The sequence below is a fragment of the Pinus tabuliformis genome, chromosome 4_1, assembly GCF_031772625.1.
Source record: "Pinus tabuliformis cultivar Carrire ecotype Pingquan chromosome 4_1, CPIR1, whole genome shotgun sequence".
Lineage (NCBI taxonomy): Eukaryota > Viridiplantae > Streptophyta > Pinopsida > Pinales > Pinaceae > Pinus > Pinus tabuliformis.
In genome coordinates, this window is record NC_142303.1 from 960,172,642 (window position 1) to 960,195,437 (window position 22,796).

Consider the following 22,796-nt stretch of genomic DNA (forward strand, 5'->3'; position numbering starts at 1 on the left):
ATAATGTTTCGAAAATGGCGCCCATGGTCAGTGATTATCGCTTGTGGGACACCAAACCTAGCAATAATATGATTGAATACGAAAATCGCAGCTGTCTTGCCATCTGCCTCGAATGTAGGCATCGCCTCGGCCCACTTAGTAAAATAATCAACCGCAAGGATGATATACGCATGCCCCCTGGCCGAGTGAGGGTTACATGTAATAAAATCGATACCCCATTTAGCAAAAGGACCAACAACAATTATAGGGTGGAGAGGAGCAGGTGGTGCGCGCATCTTGCGATCAAACACTTGACAGTTGTGGCATTTTTTGACCGCAATGATACAATCTTTAAACATGGACGGCCAGAAATAGCCAGCACGCAACACCTTCTGAGCTATGGCATACCCAGACATATGACCGCCACATGCTCCAGAATGGCAGTCATTCATAACCCTTTCTGCCTCTTCATGAGTTAAGCAACGACGAAAAACCAAGTCCGCCCCTCGACGATAAAGAGTATCTCCAATAATTTTGTATTGTTGGGACTGGAATCGAATTTTCCGACGTTGCGACTTTGAAGCTTCGGGCCGAAAGGATTGGTTTTGGAGATAGACGATTATATCCCCATACCACGGATCTAAAGTGCTGATGAGAAACAGAGATTCGTCCGCAATGGGTTCCTCTGCCACAGTTTCCGTGTCAGCACGGGGGAAGTCACACATCAATTCCGCAAAAACTAAGGATTTCTTAGACTTAGATTTTTCAAACTCCAAGTCGAACTCTTGCAAGATAACAATCCATTTAGAGTACTTGCCCCCTAGCAATTGTTTAGTCAAAATATAAATCATAGGGTTGCAATCCGAAATGACTGTAGTTTTACGGAGAAGAATGTAATGACGAAAACGTTGGACAGCTTGAACAGCTGCCAGGGCCAATTTCTCCACATGCGAATATTTTAGCTCAGTGGGATTTAACGTCCGACTAAGATAATATATCACATGTTCCGTTCCGAATTCGTCTTCCTGAACTAAGACCATTCCAATAGTGGAGTGGGAGGCGGCGAGATACAAAAAGTAGTCCTGGTTGTAGTTGGGAGGATGCAGCAACGGTGCATGGGTCAACGCGTGCTTCAGTGCATCAAAAGACTTCTGAGCTATCTCATCCCAAGAGAATTGTGCATTTTGTTTCAACAACCGGGTGAAACCCTTTGTAACCTCGGCATAGTTAGGAATGAATCGACGTAAAAAGTTTGCTTTCCCTTGCAAACTTTGGAGTTGGCGCAAACTCGAAGGAGGAGGCAATTTGATGATAGCTTCGACCTTCGAGGGATCGACGCGGATACCGGCTTTTGAAACGACAAATCCTAGCAATCGTCCCACTTCTATGCAGAAGACACATTTGTGTGGGTTCAACCGAATTCGATAATGCCGACACCTCATAAAAATAGCGCGTAAGTGGACAAGGTGATCAGCTCGATGTAAAGAATGAGCAGGCAAATCATCGAGATACGGTTGCACAATGTGTTTGATGTCGTGAAACGCGTAAGACATTGCCCGTTGGAAAGTGGCTCCGGCATTCTTAAGTCCAAAAGGTAATTTGCAGTAAGCAAATGTCCCCCAGGGACAAATGAAAGCCGTTTTTGGTTGATCGGCGGGTAGAATATTGATTTGGTTGTAACCGGAAAAACCGTCCATAAAGGAAAATATTTCACTGCCGGCACAATCATCAATTATTTGATCGATATAGGGCATGGGATAGTTGTCTTTTGGACAAGCATGATTTATATCCCTATAGTCGATGCATATTCTTATTGTTCCTTGTTTCTTGTTAACCGGAACAATATTCGATACCCAATCTGTTAACGGGATCGGATAAATGAAACCTGCTTTCAACAGCTTTTCGACTTCTGCTTTAATCGCAGCCGCTTTCCTAGGGTGTATCTGACGCAGACGTTGCCGAACGGGTTTAGCGTCCGGGTAGGTTTTGATCTCATGAAAAACAATGGAGGGATAAATTCCTGGCATTTCCTCATAGGACCAGGCAAACACGTCGCGGAATTCTTGAAATAGGACCTTGTATGTTTGAATTTCGTCATCTGTACACGAGGCACCTATATGAATGTTCTCAATAATTCCGGTTTTGACTGAAATGTCAATGGCAATAGTTTGGGAAATGTTTCCCAAATTCAACTCTGAATCAGGATGTTTCATGGGATTCTGAGCGTCCTTGACATATTCAGCTGTAGAAATTGATGAAAAATCATTTTCAAAGTCATCACCCTCAGGTAAAAACGAAGATCTATGATGAAGATCTTCCCATGGTAGATCATCTACACTTAGGATTTCGCGAAGTTTTTCGTCAGATGACACAACTCCAGGAAACATTATCCGTTCTGAGGTCGATGTGAAAAGTGATTCCTCACGGACCACATTCATTTGGTCGATTTGGGTTGAACGCGAGTCGGTAAAAGACTGCACGGCTTCATAAGCAATTTCATATGGACTCAAAGGCATAGCATCACCGAATGAGTCTATCTCAGATTCAGATGGGACAATCCAAGGATCATCGTACATAATAGTGTCTGAAGTAATCATATGAATGAAAGCAAATGAAGGGTCTGCGTTGATTGGAGGGAAAGGAAAAGTTCCCAGTAAACCGGAATCTTTAACTAATCCTACACCAACATCCTTGTAAGGGATAGTCGTTTTACCGACATGCTGGATACTTTCTGAAGAGGTTGGGTCGGATGAAAAGTAAACCAGCTGGTCTACCGTCACGATCTTACCATTGTGTGGAAACTTTATAACTCTGAAGACCGATGACACGACCGCTGTCATAGCGTAAGACCAACTGCGACCCAAAAGAAGGTTGTAGTCTAGAGGGGCATCAACCACCTCCACATCCAGACTAACGGTTTTTCCTTCAACCCCTATAGGCAAATCCTGTAGAATGCCAAACGGATGGAACCCACGGCCATCAAAGGCCTTAAGAATCGTCGGGGATTGGTTCAGTGAAGGAGAACCAAGCGATCTCCAACACTGAATCGACATAATACACGTAGAAGCTCCTTCATCAATTACAGTCCGATGAATAGGCCTGTTTTTTACTATCACTGGAATCTGGAAAGCCATCTGATGAGGGAGACGTAGTGTACTATTTTCTAGATCAAAGATTATCAGGTTCGGGTCCTGAATATCAACAGCTCCTATAGCCAACAAAAGTAATTTCCGTTGTGCTGGACATGATTGCAGCACTTCCAAAGCCGACATTGCTGAGGGTGAAACAGCTAAATCCTCAACAATGTTATAATTCTGAGCTGCTCTCGCATGTGGATTGAAAGCAGACTTTCGAAGTATACCCTTGGCGGGCGGTTTGATTACCAAGTTCGGGTTAGGTTTCTCGATCTGTAGTGGATCGGAACCGGGAGCTGAGGTTGATGGATTAGAATGAGAAGATTCTGCTTCTTTGCCATCAACAGGACTCTTACTACCATAATCTTGTGATCGAGTCGCAATCCGTACATGAGACATCATCAATATGGGTTCTTCACTGGCACTCGAGGAAGAACCTATCATTTTACTCTCCTGCTTTGGAAATGGATCTTTCAAAACAGCAGGAGTTGGGGAACCTTTAACGATTTTCACAACCTCTGCCCGATGAGGGCAATCTCTTGTGAAATGATCTTCTTCACAAATTAAACAAGGATAGCGAGGTTTGCGCTTTTCGTCGTTAGATTCCGACTTCTCTTTTTTCTCTTTTGGAGCCTTGTTTGCTTTATCCTTCTTCTTGCCTTTCTTCTTACCACCGTTTTTTGATTTAACCGTAGATGACTCTACAGCGTGAATGTCGGCGGTAATTTCAGGAGAAGACTCTCCTGTCGGGGAGTCTGGTAAGGTTATTATTGGAGAAGAATTCTTTGAGGATTTCTTCTTTCTTTTAGTATTCACCATACCAATCATGCCATCAGCAGCATGAGACCCCGAGGGAGCAGCAGCGATTTGATTCGATTTAGGAAGATCCAGGATCTTCTCGTGCAACGTACCCGACTGAGTGTAAACTAAGTCAAGGTACTGGGCTTGAGCAATGACTTTCTCCTCAGTAACTACTCCGGCCTTAGCTACGTCTTCAGTAATCTTCGGTAATAATGATTTTACAAACCATTCAGCTAAGATTTGGTCCGGGATAAAAACTTTCACTAAACGTCTTCGACGTCTCCATTCATGAATATGATCGGAAATATAAGTGGACGTCGATTGTTTTAATGAAGTTAGTAACTCAGTACCATTATCGTATCTGACCGGCAACTGAAAATGAGTTAGGAACAAGGTAGCTAACTGGCTGAAATTATAAAAAGAGGACCGTGGTAACTCAATGTACCACTTGGCCGCGAGACCAATGAGCGTACGCTGGAAAAGACGTAAGTGGATCGAATCATCCGAGATGGAATTTGAGGCACACCAGAGGTGGTAAGTCATCACATGATTTGACGGATCCTCTCCAGACTTACCTTCGAACTTGGGTATATCACTGGGCAACTTATTAGGCATTGGCGGCCAAAACGGAAGATAATTGATTGGATCATTCATTAGGCGCGTCAAGTCGGGTAAATCCAAAGTTACGATAAACGGTAATTGCCAGTTAGGATCTCTAAAACTCTGGGTCACAATACCAGTTCCAGGAGGAGGATATCCAGGATAACTAGGAATAGGAATTGCATTCTGGATATTATATCCTCCTGGAAAACTAGGATTAACCGGACCGTACTGGGGTTGTTGAGGTTGCTGATAAGTGTACCCAGGATACGGTTGATACTGGTAAACTGGTTGTTGGACAGCAGGACCGAATTGGTACTGTCCCTGGTACTGTTGATAGGTAAATTGAGGTTGACTTGTTACAACAGTACTTAAACCAGGCTGCCCTACAGGCATCTGAACTGTGGTTTGAATCGTAGATCCGGACAACGGTAAAGATGTCTGAGGAGTGGTTGCAGAGACAGTAGAAACCGGAGCTGTCGATACTTAAAAGTAAGTGCGGTAGATGTTGCGGTAGTTGCAGCAGTCGTTTGAGAGGGAGTACTAGGTGCAATTGGCGGCTGAGTAACTACTGAAGTTACAGAAGTTTGAATATTTGACTGGACAGGTTGCGGTTGCTGGGGTGAACCAGAAACTACGGGTTGTCCAGTTTGAGGTAACAACTGTATACTTGGCTGCAACACTTGTTGACCTTGTGATGGATCCCACACTATCATTTCGGGGTATTGACCCGTAACAGGTTGAGGATACTGAGATCTGTAACCAGGTTGAGGGTAAGATTGATAGTTGACAGGTACATTTCCTATACTTTGAACATAAGCTTGACCTTGAGGTGGTAGATAACCTTGAGTCGAGTATTGACCTTGAGGTTGATAACCTTGAGGTAAATACTGATACTGGGGTTGACCTTGACCTTGAGGTTGATACCCTTGAGGTAAATACTGATACTGAGGTTGACCTTGGGGTACATATTGAGGCTGGGGTTGACCTTGAGGAATGTATTGTACTATGGGTACATACTGTCCTTGAGGTTGCCCCCCAGACACAATTTGTGTACCTTGAGGTTGCCCCCCAGGCGTTAATTGAGGCTGCCCCCCAGGCGGTAATTGGCCACCTTGAGGTTGAGAACTAGGAGTTGAACCTGACATCATATAAATGTCTCCTACGCCCAACGGCTTATTACCATTGTTTCCAGCTAATAACCCATGTTCAATGGGTTGAGGAGATGCTCCCGCAAAAGTACCAGAAAGTGACTGATACCCGAAAGGAACAGAAGGACCGCCGTACAAGAAAGATTCAGGAGATTGAGTGAACACGGACGACTGACCAGACATATTTACAGGAGTATAAATACCTCCAGGTGGAAAAGGAGTACGAGGTGGAGAAAAACTTATCCCTGAGTTGTCTAAATAATTGGTTAACGAAAGGTACCAAGTAGTACTTCTAGGAGGACTGTAAAAGATAGATTCACGCTCCCTTAGATCAATAGTAGGTTGATCTTCAAGGATAGATACGCCTAATTCTTCCTCTGGAGCAAGTTCTTCAATAGCTATCAAACTAGCAGGAAGATTTTCGGTGATGACTCTTTCTACCCTAGGTGAATCAGGTGCACTAGAAGTTGGAGTAACAGGTTCAGATACTTCAGGTTCTTCGCCTATATCACTAGTAGATGAAAAACTACCAGCAAGCTCGGAAACCGCAACTGCTTCAGGATTATAACCTGTTTCTAGACCTTGGTAATCTGAATGGACTACCAATGACGATTCTCCTTCTTCAGGTGAACCTACTTTACTGCCACTAGGAGTTACAAGGACCTTTAAACCTTCGTAATGACTCGGGACGTCTTGAGGAGGCTCACCCCGAAGTCTACGGGATTTCCTCAACAATTCGGCCACGGAAACAATCTCAGGGGACTTGCCCCGAAGTCGACGGGACTGTCTCGGTAATTCCGCCACAGTTAAAAACTTTTAACTACTGCACACGCAAACAAAGTAAAATCTCAAAACAAACCACCTAAAGTCTCTAAAGAACTAAACAAATTTGAATCACACGCCTAAAGAATCTAGGGCGTCAAACCATGTACAAACAGTAGCCTTCCGGACCGAAAACACTAGTTGGAGATGAAACCCAACATCGCCGAATTTAGTACAGAAGTGGAGGGTGGAACAGTTACCCCAGCAACCTGCTTAATGAATAGACCGGCACAAGTTCCTCCACTTTAACCGTCTCGAGTGAAGTGAACCCCCCAGAAAATCCAAGTGAGTCTAGCCGATGTCTGCTCCAGGTACAGTGGGATCTTCCCTCCACCGTCACCTCCGTAGAATCCTAAAGATAATGGTCACTAAGGTTACCAACAGCAACAAATGCACCTGGGGGAACAGTCTACACTCCGACAGCACGCAAGGGCAGAGTATCAAGCTCAATCCCCTTGCCGGCTCCTTGACAATAATCCAAGGTTTACCGACAAGTGACCCCTGGCTCCTCGACAATGGTTAATCCGAGGTTTACCGTTTGTAATACGTGCGTGTCTGGAATCGTTCCCAACGAGGGAGGATTGATCCCCTCACTGGTTCGGACACAAGCTCGTGCTTCTCCTTTAAGATGAGCTTTCCCAAAGTATAAATGAAACAATTGGATTTATCCTACCACAAGATGAGCTACTTGTTTGGTTTTGATGTCTTGGAGAGTTAATTACTCTCCTACTCCAAGACACTAGCCTGATCTAAATTGGTGTTTCAGAGCCCTAGTAAATAAAAGTTACTAAGTTGATTTTACTTTAAGCGTTAATTTTATGGTTTTTCTTAAAGACAAAAAGGTAGTGGAGATGAAACTGGTGGTGTGTAGACTCGACTCGCAACCACTACAAAGATGCACCTAAGATGATTTACACTACTTTTCTTTTTCAATGAATCTCCTAGCTAAGAGAGTTGGAAAATGCAAATTTTATAGAAAACAACTTTCTTGGCAAAGACAATCAAAGAAACAATTTCTTTATCTTTTCAAAACATATAACTCATGACCACTAATTACTTCACGAAATTTTCTTTTCTCTCCCAAAAGACTACAAATGCTACCAAAGCAAACTTTTTTCCAAAAGAATTTTTGTGTTTTTTCTATATTAATAAAGCATGTAAAACTATTTATCAAATCAAATTTAACAAATCTAAGACAATCAAATCAAATTCACTCAAAAGAAAATTAAAAGAAAATTTACCTAAAAGCAAAAAATAATGAGGACAAAAGCCTACAAGGATAATTCCCGGATGTTTTACTCAGTCAAAATACAACTAAGGATCAGTTCATGCAGAATCATAAACTAATCAAAAAACAAAATCGAAATCTTTTTGTTCTTTTTTCTCAAGAATGAAATTCAAAGCTTTAACCAACAAACTTTTCGAGATTCGCAAAGAGAAGACACAAAGGCAGGTTTCTCACAAGGGTGAATTCTATGACAGGCCCGACTCCTAAGAGGGTTGAACAAAACCAGGGAGATCCAAAGTTTGACAACCTCTAATGCCAAAGTCACTACAGGACCAGTTAAAAATCAAACCCTAAGGCAAAATCTCTATGAATTCCACCAAAACCCTCGACACTAACGGGACAAGTTCAGGTGAAGATCTCTGACAGTAAACCAATGGATCTGGGCAGTAAAACAAATTAAAAACAAAATCTAAAGAGCAAAAAGAGGAAAAATGAAATTTTCTCAAATTTGACAGGGGTACGTAGGTGATCAGTTTACACAGGTGCGGGTACGCCCTGTGCACAAAGACGCAGTGCGTACAAGTACGCACTGTGCCTAACTCAGAGGCTGCGTACTGCTGGCAAAGCTAAGAAAAATAAAAATCTAATTTAACTCTAAGCTAACCCACCCAAATACACAGTCAGACAGCCAAAAACCAGAAAATAAGCGATTTTTCTCATACCAAAATATCAAATCAAAAAGAACTCAAACACATTCATGGATTCCCCAGTGGAGTCGCCATTTTGTCATGCGGAAAGAGTCGTTAGTGCGGACACAACCGACCTCCCTAGAAGCCTAAGACTTTCTAGTGACAAACAAGACAAATAAGAGCAATCCTCCTCTAAATATGCATTTACAATATGAGAAATCAAGTGTTTAGATCCTACCTGTAACCCAACGCTGTTGTAGTAGTCCAGCTTCGTTGATCCGAATGAGCTCCTTCTTCTCTTCGAAACCTGCATTCACTAACAATCAAACGATTAAATAGCACCTGAATATCACATAAAATAAAACATATTTAACATATAGACCAAGGAGTATATGAAACAACTCATAAATAACAAATTGTTGAGAAGAATGGACTTATTTGTATTAAAAGGTAACAAAAGGAACCATTACAACCTGAGCCTTGGTGTTGTGCAAGTCCCTCCCAGGGTCCACAAGAGTTCTCCTTTACTCTGATCAGCTCACCCACTTCCAAATGAAACAAGCAAAGATGGTAATCTCTCCTCACAAGCTTCTACAAGGAAGTCCTAATTCCAGCAGCATCTACCCTTAGGAATGTTCAGCTTTCAACCTCCCCTCCCTTTGGCCCAATGCCTGTATTTATAGTGCTCTAGAGGAAGTTATTTAGGTCCACCATCAATGGGATAAGCCCCTCTTTGGATGGGATAGCTCCCTTCTTGATGGGATAAGTTCCTCTTTGGTAGCGATACATGAACCATCTGGAAGCGCTTCATACACGTCAAACAAGCTTCTAGAAGACTCTAGAAATGACCACAAGTAACTTTTTTAAGATGAAACTCGCGCCTTTTGACCTTTACAGGGGTACGCACCCACCCCTTTACATACAAAGCGTACAAGTACGCAGGTATTGTGAACTTGGGTTGCGTACACGCAGGTAAGGCTAAGAGAAACTGCGTACCAGAGATAATTGACTTTAAATGACTTTTCTCTCTTTCTTGAAGTTTGACATGAAGAGCAGAGGCATGAGACTTGCCAAGGAGGATAGTATGACAGTGGATGGAGCCATACTAACTGCAAATAGTCATGGTGACATTTTTTAGTGTAACAACTTTCTTAAATGAAAAGAAAACATAATTACATCATTTTTCATAAATGTTTATAAAAATATTGCTACATTGACAGGTGGCATTGATTCACTGATTAAAATGGGACTCTGGTGCAGTTGCGGGTACAACTTATTCACTTGTTGTTGTTGGTGACATCCATTCTCTGTATTTTTTCCAAATGTGCGTATCTGAACTCGGACTCTTGACAAACCTAGTATGTACCATTTTGAAATTTGTGATCTTGTTGTATTAAAAGGGAAGACAGATGGAAGATATTCTCCCCCAATGTGTTCATGAAAAATCATTTCTATGTATATAGGGTGAATACTAGCCAATAAATAAATTATGGGAAGACATATGTATGAGGGATCATTCCAGCTAAAGTACCAGACCTTATAGTTGCAACATACACAAGAGACTCTGCTTGATGGAGTAGGACATGCTAGTGGAATTCTATGAAATATATAGAGCAAATTGGGTCAAAGACATCCCTTTTGGTGTCCATCAAGGGAATATGAGAAGAGGACCCTGTTAGAATGGTTTTCTTGGAATTTTGACAACTAGGATGAGGGACACGACGTGTAAATCCTGGTTACCGGTGAGTGATGTTGACTCGAGCTCTGATTTGTACAATCCCAATCTACAGAAGTAGAGCAGAAGAAAAATAGTAAAATGAAATGGCCGAGGGTAACGAGATTGATGGGAAAAATAGGAAAATGGGGGGGTAACGAAAATAAATGCATACATGGGGTGTATGAATTAATGACGTGGCGACAAGATGGAATGAGGTGACAGGGTGATGTGGTTGATGAGGTGGTGGAGAAATGATGATGATGAGGCAACAACAAAACAAATGAATAGTCGCTCATGCTTTCTTGCCACTGAATTATGGAGGCATACTCCTGTATGAAGGAAATTCGATGAATTCCCCCCGTAAAGCTCCTTCTTCGTTGATCTATGGTCAACATAGATCATTGACAATTATTACGGAGGCACATGGTGGGCTAATCATTGGGCGTGTAGTTCCGTCAGGTTTGAACCATCCACTGGGCCACTCCTCTTCTTTCCATCGCGCCTGACAAGCAAATCGACATTTAACAATGTTCAACTTTAGTGAACAGGGACCCATCAAAATCCATTAATTTTAAATTCTACATTACAAACTTAATCAATGCTACTCAATCCACCATTAAGAATTTATCAAAATCCTAAATCAAAACTTTGACTTTAATTATTATTATTATTATTATTATTATTGTTATTATAGATATATATTGCTTTTTCTTTTTGAATACATGAAGGAAAGTAAAACGAGCTACAACAGATTCCATGGGAGAAGTACAATAGGATGCTTGTAGATGCTAAGAGAAGAGTCGATTCCTCTCATGAGAAGACTCTCTCCTTAAAGGGAAAAATAATAGTGAACTATCTAAGGAAATATTTCCAGCTGTTATGGCTAGCGAGGACCCTGTTTCACACTAGGCCAAATTATGCAGGGGTCACAAGTCTTAAGATATCCTATCAAATTTCTTTCGCTCTCCTCTACCAAGCCCAACACTATGGAACAAATGTGATCTATTCATAGATCCTCCACAAATCCATATCATCGACCCATCAACTCTTCCTCCAGAACCTCACCAGTGTAGATGAAGATATTTTTCGATCGTGTCAATCATGACACCTTATTTTTTTATGTTTTTGTGAATATTCTATTTTAAGAAATGAAGTTAAGTTAGTTAGGGTTTAGCTAGTATAACTATGCAAGTTGCATGTTCACATCATTATGTTGTGATGAATCATTGGAAAATCAAGAAGAAATATGTAACTAAATCTTACAAACACTTCTAAGATGTCCTAGGCACTGACCGCTCCTCAACCCGAGCGTTGTCTCTAGAAGATGCAACATCTTCTGACACTGTTTCCGAGGATGAATTATAATATTTTCCCTAGGTATGACACTTTTACATCCCTTGGTTAGGTTAGAAAAAGGGGGTGTAGGTTGAAGGTCTCTCACCTTGGTGACTCCACTATTTAAATTTTCATTTTATCACCCTGGTTTTCAAAAGGCCTCATACTCGTTCCAACACTTCTCAACAGAAAAATCCCCTTGTATGGGTTTGGAAAGAGAGAAATCCCATTACCCCAGATCCTATGATCTCTTTTCCTGAAGTGTCAACTTCTAGCTCTCAAAAGGTTGAGATAAACTACTCTGAGTCCTCTTCCAAAGTCTTGGAATATTCTGAAGAATGTTGCCCACTATTTAGTTCATTTTCCTCAAGAGTAAAAACTGAAGAGGCTTATGTCAGTTCACCCCCTTTCACATTCCATACCATCCAAGAAGTTGAAGAATTCAAAGATATCCTCATAAATATTCTGATTTAGAACACTTATAGCATTCCATCTCAGCTCCAATTAGCTACAATGCATACAACTCCTCAACAAGGCTTTGTAATAAATATTCTACCACCTCCATTGCAAAACATGGTTGTTCCTGGTTTTCTCCTTAATAAATATGCTCCACTCAACTTGCAACATCCCCTAAATGGGATGCCACAAGATTACCTTAAAATCCTACCAAGATTCACTAGAGAGGATGATATCACAGCCCAAACACATATAGAAACCTTTTGTGCATTTGCTGAGAATCTGAATTTAGAACATCTGGATGTAGTACTAAGACTCTGTGTTCAGTTTTTTGATGGAGAGGCCGGGAAATGGTTCAAAATTCTAGTTCAAAAATTATTTTTTGGGATCTACCCAGTATGAAGTCCCAACTAGACCTCACATCATTTCGTGTAGGAGTCCCATGTGGTATGATGGCCCAGTTTCCATTATCTTAAAGGTTTGCCTTAGCTCTTGCTTGTTAGCACATGAGAGTGGTCTTCTTTTCCTTCGAACAATGAGGTTCACGTGCTTGGTGAGTGCTAGTGTTACTTGTGTCAAGGTTCTTTCACCGCAAAGGGAGAGGGTGGAAGTGAGTTTCTAGTCGAAAGGGAAGAGTCCCAACTCTGTCAGAGACACACAACACAACAGGACATGCGCAACTTCCGGTGGAGTAGTCCAGACGGATCCGGCAGTCACAAACACATAATGAAGGGATAGTATGTACAACACTCAACAGTGTAGTCCACGTGAGTGTGACGGTCATTATAACAAGTTTATGGGAAAGGTTTTGTCTAGTGTCCGGTGAGGTAGCCCACACAGACAAGACAACATTAACAACTTATACAACACATTTTCATAAACATATGTATTAGAGCAACTGAAATAGTTCAATTGTTTTAACATAGGTTAAAGCAACATGCATTACAAGTGTTCAAAGATTAGTCTTACAAACAATTACAATACATGTGTGAAAATGTGTTGGCCTGTTATTAGGCTTCTAAATTAAGTGAAAGTTCCAAGACACATCGGTACACCATACATCACTAACCCCGTAAGCGGGGTGTTGGAGCCACTGCTTGCTCCTCAAAGAAAATAATACAGATTCTTAAGGCTATTGTGGGAGGAGCCAAGTTGAAAAGTCCTTTGCATGTACAAATGAGGGGTATTTATAGCCAAGGGTAAAACTGGCCCTTGTGACTATTCGACTTCCCTCATGATTGTTTGACTTATTTGACTCTTCAAATTTACATGACTCTTCATATTACATGTGGGTCTCTTGGACTTCCACGTTACATTACATTGATTTACAACAATATGGCCCATAATAGTGATGTGGCCAAGATGACTCATGACACGACTCAATATGACAGTGATGGTATGTTCATGCTACTGCTAGTGTCCATGTCGAGTTGCAGTGCTCCTGAGTGATGGATGTGCTCTTAGTGTATCATAGCTTCACCTTTGCATGGCAAGGTGTGTGGAGTCTTCGATGGTCTTGGTGTTTGCTTGATGTCACATGTGCACGCACTCCTTCTCTTGTACTTTGGCATGCTTCGCATGTTCATCCATTCGCGAAAAAATATCCTCACGTGCATTCTTCATTCATCCGTACGCGAACAAATATCCTTGCATGTGCTCTCCTTGTTCATCTCGTTCGTCATCGCATCATGTCTTATCCATGTACCTATATCTGCGATCACTCATGAGGAGATGAAATCAAATCCATAAATCTCCTAGTCTACCATGATGCATTATCGTTCGCTTTCGGATCTAGGTGATCAGGAGAGAGGGCAAGGCTATGAAACTGGGTAAGGTAGATTTCAAGCTGGGATGTGGGCTTCGGGCATTGCTGGAGTAAATTGAGCAGAAGTCACTAGCAGACTGAGATGGACAATCCGGATCAGCAGTCACTGTTCACGGGATCTGGCTTGGCTGGAAGGCAAATCTGCACAATTTCTTGAGGGAAGCAGTGTAGGAAAAAGAGGGGGTTGGTAGTAAAAACTGTGCAATTCCTCTGGGGAGATGGCAGGGGGCTGTAAGAGGCTTGCTTGGAAAAAATGCGCAATTTCTTTAGGGAGCTGGCAGTGGGCTGCGGGAGTGTTTCTAGAAAAAGTTGCGCAATTGCTGGGAGGTTGCCCTGCTAAACATCCCTGCGCAGTTTCTAAGCTGAGCGAGATGCTGGGTAGCTTGGGGATTGCTCATGAAATCTACGCAGTTTTCCAAGTGAGCAGCGCGCCGGCTAACTGGGTATCTGGCTGTAAAAACTGCACAATTTTTTGAGGGAGATAGTGACAGACACAAGGTGTCTCTCGGCATATCTGCGCAGTTTCTCTAGTCAGTCGAGCGGGCATGCTTTGCAACCTTTTGCGCAATTTTTTAGGGGAGTGAGTCTCGAGGTCACTGCCCTATCAAACTCTGTCAGAGACACACAACACAACAGGACATGCGCAACTTCCGGTGGAGTAGTCCAGACGGATCCGGCAGTCACAAACACATAATGAAGGGATAGTATGTACAACACTCAACAGTGTAGTCCACGTGAGTGTGACGGTCATTATAACAAGTTTATGGGAAAGGTTTTTTCTAGTGTCCGGTGAGGTAGCCCACACAGACAAGACAACATTAACAACTTATACAACACATTTTCATAAACATATGTATTAGAGCAACTGAAATAGTTCACATGTTTTAACATAGGCTAAACCAACATGCATTACAAGTGTTCAAAGATTAGTCTTACAAACAATTACAATACATGTGTGAAAATGTGTTGGCCTGTTATTAGGCTTCTAAATTATGTGAAAGTTCCAAGACACATCGGTACACCATACATCACTAACCCCGTAAGCGGGGTGTTCGAGCCACTGCTTGCTCCTCAAAGAAAATAATACAGATTCTTAAGGCTATTGTGGGAGGAGCCAAGTTGAAAAGTCCTTTGCATGTACAAATGAGGGGTATTTATGGCCAAGGGTAAAACTGGCCCTTGTGACTATTCGACTTCCCTCATGATTGTTTGACTTATTTGACTCTTCAAATTTACATGAGTCTTCATATTACATGTGGGTTCCTTGGACTTCCACGTTACATTACATTGATTTACAACAATATGGCCCATAATAGTGATGTGGCCAAGATGACTCATGACACGACTCAATATGACAGTGATGGTATGTTCATGCTACTGCTAGTGTCCATGTCGAGTTGCAGTGCTCCTGAGTGATGGATGTGCTCTTAGTGTATCATAGCTTCACCTTTGCATGGCAAGGTGTGTGGAGTCTTCGATGGTCTTGGTGTTTGCTTGATGTCACATGTGCACGCACTCCTTCTCTTGTACTTTGGCATGCTTCGCATGTTCATCCATTCGCGAAAAAATATCCTCACGTGCATTCTTCATTCATCCGTACGCGAACAAATCTCCTTGCATGTGCTCTCCTTGTTCATCTCGTTCGTCATCGCATCATGTCTTATCCATGTACCTATATCTGCGATCACTCATGAGGAGATGAAATCAAATCCATAAATCTCCTAGTCTACCATGATGCATTATCGTTCGCTTTCGGATCTAGGTGATCAGGAGAGAGGGCAAGGCTATGAAACTGGGTAAGGCAGATTTCAAGCTGGGATGTGGGCTTCGGGCATTGCTGGAGTAAATTAAGCAGAAGTCACTAGCAGACTGAGATGGACAATCCGGATCAGCAGTCACTGTTCACGGGATCTGGCTTGGCTGGAAGGCAGATCTGCACAATTTCTTGAGGGAAGCAGTGTAGGAAAAAGAGGGGGTTGGTAGTAAAAACTGTGCAATTCCTCTGGGGAGATGGCAGGGGGCTGTAAGAGGCTTGCTTGGAAAAAATGCGCAATTTCTTTAGGGAGCTGGCAGTGGGTTGCGGGAGTGTTTCTAGAAAAAGTTGCGCAATTGCTGGGAGGTTGCCCTGCTAAACATCCCTGCGCAGTTTCTAAGCTGAGCGAGATGCTGGGTAGCTTGGGGATTGCTCATGAAATCTACGCAGTTTTCCAAGTGAGCAGCGCGCCGGCTAACTGGGTATCTGGGTGTAAAAACTGCACAATTTTTTGAGGGAGATAGTGACAGACACAAGGTGTCTCTCGGCATATCTGCGCAGTTTCTCTAGTCAGTCGAGCGGGCATGCTTTGCAACCTTTTGCGCAATTTTTTAGGGGAGTGAGTCCCGAGGTCACTGCCCTATCAAACTCTGTCAGAGACACACAACACAACAGGACATGCGCAACTTCCGGTGGAGTAGTCCAGACGGATCCGGCAGTCACAAACACATAATGAAGGGATAGTATGTACAACACTCAACAGTGTAGTCCACGTGAGTGTGACGGTCATTATAACAATTTTATGGGAAAGGTTTTGTCTAGTGTCCGGTGAGGTAGCCCACACAGACAAGACAACATTAACAACTTATACAACACATTTTCATAAACATATGTATTAGAGCAACTGAAATAGTTCACATGTTTTAACATAGGCTAAACCAACATGCATTACAAGTGTTCAAAGATTAGTCTTACAAACAATTACAATACATGTGTGAAAATGTGTTGGCCTGTTATTAGGCTTCTAAATTATGTGAAAGTTCCAAGACACATCGGTACACCATACATCACTAACCCCGTAAGCGAGGTGTTCGAGCCACTGCTTGCTCCTCAAAGAAAATAATACAGATTCTTAAGGCTATTGTGGGAGGAGCCAAGTTGAAAAGTCCTTTGCATGTACAAATGAGGGGTATTTATGGCCAAGGGTAAAACTGGCCCTTGTGACTATTCGACTTCCCTCATGATTGTTTGACTTATTTGACTCTTCAAATTTACATGAGTCTTCATATTACATGTGGGTTCCTTGGACTTCCACGTTACATTACATTGATTTACAACAATATGGCCCATAATAGTGATGTGGCCAAGATGACTCATGACACGACTCAATATGACAGTGATGGTATGTTCATGCTACTGCTAGTGTCCATGTCGAGTTGCAGTGCTCCTGAGTGATGGATGTGCTCTTAGTGTATCATAGCTTCACCTTTGCATGGCAAGGTGTGTGGAGTCTTCGATGGTCTTGGTGTTTGCTTGATGTCACATGTGCACGCACTCCTTCTCTTGTACTTTGGCATGCTTCGCATGTTCATCCATTCGCGAAAAAATATCCTCACGTGCATTCTTCATTCATCCGTACGCGAACAAATCTCCTTGCATGTGCTCTCCTTGTTCATCTCGTTCGTCATCGCATCATGTCTTATCCATGTACCTATATCTGCGATCACTCATGAGGAGATGAAATCAAATCCATAAATCTCCTAGTCTACCATGATGCATTATCGTTCGCTTTCGGATCTAGGTGATCAGGAGAGAGGGCAAGGCTATGAAACTGGGTAAGGCAGATTTCAAGCTGGGATGTGGGCTTCGGGCATTGCTGGAGTAAATTGAGCAGAAGTCACTAGCAGACTGAGATGGACAATCCGGATCAGCAGTCACTGTTCACGGGATCTGGCTTGGCTGGAAGGCAGATCTGTACAATTTCTTGAGGGAAGCAGTGTAGGAAAAAGAGGGGGTTGGTAGTAAAAACTGTGCAATTCCTCTGGGGAGATGGCAGGGGGCTGTAAGAGGCTTGCTTGGAAAAAATGCGCAATTTCTTTAGGGAGCTGGCAGTGGGCTGCGGGAGAGTTTCTAGAAAAAGTTGCGCAATTGCTGGGAGGTTGCCCTGCTAAACATCCCTGCGCAGTTTCTAAGCTGAGCGAGATGCTGGGTAGCTTGGGGATTGCTCATGAAATCTACGCAGTTTTCCAAGTGAGCAGCGCGCCGGCTAACTGGGTATCTGGCTGTAAAAACTGCACAATTTTTTGAGGGAGATAGTGACAGACACAAGGTGTCTCTCGGCATATCTGCGCAGTTTCTCTAGTCAGTCGAGCGGGCATGCTTTGCAACCTTTTGCGCAATTTTTTAGGGGAGTGAGTCCCGAGGTCACTGCCCTATCAAACTCTTCAGTTGACCAACTGGAGGCTCAGTTGATGTGCTTGCGTGCAACGCAGATTGAAATGGCTTGTGGGGAAACTTCTGCGTTGTTTTGGGGGACAGTCGGTCGAGTCGATTCCAAGATTGTGTAATGCAGACTGCCTGAGAGGCAACCTCAAGCTCTGCACAATTCTAGGCAGCAGTACATAATCCCTGAGAGCTGAAATTGCAAAATGTGGCTCAGCGGATGTCCGGTTGTTGGAGTTTGGTCCGGTCGACAGAGCTTCAACAAAATGACCAAGTGTGTGAATGAGTGACTTCATACATGCATGACCTCGTGAACACACACTCAACATGACTTGACGACAAGACACCTCGAATCATTAGGATGACATACACTCAGTGTCACTGACCGATGGTGTGAGCAACAAGCATGACACTTCTGATAGATCATTGAACGACTGCAACGACTCTTGCACAACAATGCATACAACTTTGTGTGTGAGTGCGATGGATTTTTACATATTGGACACAATTTGTACACATGAAGGTGGACCTTGTTCATGGCTAGAAGATGAATGCAAGCATGACATTGTGACCAACATGCAAAAATATGTCCGATGAATGGTCAAGAGAGGAGGGTGCAAAGAGTCAACATGGGCTCAGGGGATGAGCCCAAGTGCTTGGAAACATCAAGGAAAAACCCAAGGAAGGCTCCAAAATTGAATGTAGGCCAAAATTTTGGAGGGTGTTGCAGTCGCTAGAACACTTGGTGACACACTGGTTGAACTCTAGATTCTATGTTTGGTCACTTGACAGCACAGGGCCTTGGTCTTTCAGGGAGTATTGAATCGATGTGCAGGTTACTTTGGCTTCCCCACTTACCCCATGGACAGACATGGTTCACCTTTTTCCAACTCCGTTAAACAAAAAAACAAGTTTTAGCTTGATCACAGTGTTTTGAAATCAAGAAGGGTAGTTTGGCTCGTGAGTTAAAAAATTTCATAGCATAAGTTTTCATCTCTGGTGTTGCTCCGCTGCCAGCAGGCTTGGACAGTATCCGGACAGAGTCACGCAGGAACACATGCATTACTCCACTACCAGCAAGCCTTTTCAATACCCCGGTGGAGTTGCATGCTTCACCTCCCTGTGTAGGAATCCTTTCTCTTCTTTCGCCTTTGTATTTTTTTAAGAGGACTGTGCATAGGCACTTATTTATTTTTGGGACAGAAGAGGGATCTCAACTTATTAAGAGTAGAAGAGGTTGTTCCTTCAAAGAAGCATGTAAGACCTCTGACATAGGTTTTCTCATTTAGATTTTCCCCTTCTTCGTTTCTACTAGTTGGATGAGCTTGAACACACAGAGAAGAAAGTTGAGTACAGGCATGGGGTTTCCCAATGTGGACACAGGTTCATGGTTAGACCCAAGCTTCCCTTGCAGACAGCTTGTATTTCCTGTCAATACTTCATCAACCAAAGGTTACAACCAAGCATAGAGAAGCCGGATGCAGGATAGGCCAATTGCTACAGTGTCACAAGACTCTTTAGATCTCAGCCACATAATCATTTGAAAGCCAGAACTCAGTAAAGGGTAGCCCTTATTTACAAAAACCAAAAATAGAAGGATACTAAACAAACAAACAAAAATGAAATATAAATAGTAAGCAAAACAAAAAAGAAAAACAATAAGCAGTAAATAGACTATGTACATAGCACTGGGTACAACCCTGGCTTACTGAAAATAATGTTTGATATCTTGGCCATTGATAGGGAGATTGTCAATCCTCCCGTCAAGTGAATGCAGATGGTATGTGTGTGGGCCAAGCTTCTCATGTATAGTGTACAAACCAATCCACAGGGACTGGAACTTTGTATGCTTGCCTTTCTCTTCATGGGGTTTATCCCATTTCAAGAATAAGTCACCAACATCGAAGTTATCTTTCCCTGCAAACTTCTTGTCGAACCATGTCTTGATACGATTCTAGTGGAGAGTAAACTTTTCTTTTGCTTTCATCCTTTCTTCTTGTAGTTTTTGAAGTGTATCCGTCCTACGCTGAACTAGCAGACAAGGATTGCCTTGGGATTCTTGAGAAAACTAAAGTGCAGGCAAGTAGATGTTGGGTGGTAGGATGGCTTCTTTCCCATAGACCAAGAAGTATGGTGAGGTATTCAGAGAGGGTTTGGGTGTTACGCAATCAGCCCATAAGGCATTCGTCAAGGTAGAGTGCCAATTATGCTACTCAGAGTAAATGGTATTTTTGATTATGCGGATAAGGTTTTTGTTCATGGATTCTACGAGACCATTTCCCTGCGGGTAGTAGTTAGATGAGTGTTTCAGCACAATACCATATTGCAATGAAAAATCATAAAGCTGCAAAGATGAAAATTAAGTTGCATTGTCAAACACAAGTGATACCGGGATGCCTAAGTGTGAGATGATGTACTCTTGGAGGAAGATGATGACTTCCTTGTTGTTCACTTGCTTAAGTAGAACTGCTTCTGTCCACCGCGTGAATTAATCAGTTGCTTTCAAAATGTAATGGTGTTGTTTTGACGAATGTGGGAAAATTTCCTCGATGATGTCTAGGCCCCATTGTTGGAACGGTTCAGTCACTAGAACAGGGTGTATTGGGGCTGCTGACCTTCATGTTCTGACGACACATCACTAACAGAAAGAGCACTTGCAAGCGTAGGCACGTGCATCCTTGAATAACGTGGGCCAGTAGAAATCGGTTCGCATAACTTTGTGTGTAGCAGTATTTCCCGTAAAGTGACCCCCGGTTGGTCCGTCATGCAGATCTTGCAAAACCTTCTCTGATTCATGTGCCTCCAAGCACTTGAGCAAGATTCCATTACTGTTATTTCTGTAAATCACTATGTGCACCAACTGATAGGCTAAAGCTTTAATGCACAGTGCCCTCTTCTATCTCATGGAGAAGTGAGAAGGTATGGTTCCATGCTCAAGGTACTAGTGTACATCTTCATACCAAAAGTTTCCGCATGCAGTGGGTGGTGTTTGTACTACATCATACATTTTGATTTCCTACTCCCAACCAACGAGCTCTTCTTCTTCCTCCTGCGTGTGTACTGCCTCAGTTGCAAGTCTGCAGAGACTGTGACCCTTGACAGTGTGAAGTGGCTTGATGTCAAGATCATACTCTTGCAAGCCTATCATCTAGTTCTCATGTCGTTCACCCAGCTCTTGTTGTACGAGCAGTGAGCGAACTGCTGCGTGAGGCACATACACTGTGCAATAGTTCTTCAACAAGTAGTGTTTAAAGTGTTTCACCGCCTTGTATACTGCATATGCTTGTTTGTAAATGGTAAGGCAGTTGAGTTCAGGTCCCTACATGCTTGCGCTCATGAAGGAGATAGGGTGTTTTTTGTTCAGTTCATCCTTCTAAGTGAGTAATGCAACAAGTGAGTTTTTAGAGGTGAAGGTGTATAGCAGGACTTCTTTGTTGAATTCTGGGCTATGGAGTGCAGGTGCTTCTGTAATAGAATGCTTGATACGGGTGAATGCATACTTTTCCCTCTTGCCCCAATTGTAGACTGCATCCTTCTTGATCATGTCTTGCATTGGTTTTACTATTTGCGCATTGTTCGAGATGAACTTCTAGATGATGTTTATCTTTCCCAAAAAGGACTACATTGTTTTCTTATTAGATGGGTGAGGGATCCGTGTAATATTACGGACCCGGTTCGGATCAAACTTCATCCCTCTTCTGGCAATGATGTGCCCATGGAGGTTCCCCTCAGACACTACAAATATGCTCTTTTTTGGATTCAAGGAAATCCCATATTTCTGGCATCGCTAAAAAAATTTCTTCAGATGGCGTATGTGGTCTTCCCATTTTCTTGAAAACACAGTCACATCATTGAGGTACACCACTATGCTCTATCCGATGAGTCTACAGAAGGCGATGTCCATGGCGCGTTGAAAGGTTGTGCCTGCATTCACAAGCCCAACTGACATTTGTCTGTATGCGAACGTACCCCACTTGGTACAGAAGGTAGTTTTCAGTCGATCAGGTTCCACTATCAGGACCTAATTATATCTTGAAAACTCGTCAAGTAAAGAAAACATTTGTGCCCTAGATACTGTCTACAAAATTTGCTCCATAGACAAAATGGGGTAATTGTCTTTGTCTGAGGCATGGTTCAAGTTCCATAAATCAACACACAAGCGGATTTCCCCAGACTTCTTACGAACAGGAACAAGGTTTGAAACCCATGTGGAATGACGAAATTTGTATATTATCCATGCATCCAACAACTTGGTGAGCTCTTTCTGTATGAGGGATTCAAGTGACAGATGTCCTTTCCTTAGCTTCTGCTAATATGGGTTGACCCCTTCTTTGATCGGAATGATGTGTCATATTGTTCACATGTCGTAAGTTTTCAGATCATGATATGTCCACACAAACACATCCTGGTACTATTTGAACAAGTAGGAAAAGGATTAGCGCTCCTTTTGCATGCAACACGTACCAAGATTGATGAACTTCAGATCTTGTTATATTCCCAAGTTAATAAGTTCATGCATATGTTGGGAAAAATACTGAGAGGGGAGGTGAATTGATATTTTAACTTTCACAATAATGATTTTCTTTTTCAAAATGTATATGTTATTTTATTTAAATCAACCAGCATATGTCCACACCTATGAATAATTAAACCAACGTATATATAATAAACTTAATAAACAGCTAATTCATTGTCTTAAATCAGAGTGTGATGCATTAATAAGTAAACATATGCAATAAGAGCAGAATAAATCAATACACTTAAGCAACACACATGAACACTAGGATTTTTCAGGTGGAAACACAATGTGGGAAAAAATCACCGCTGCTGTCATCTCAGTCTTCAATCTTCTTATAAGAAAAAG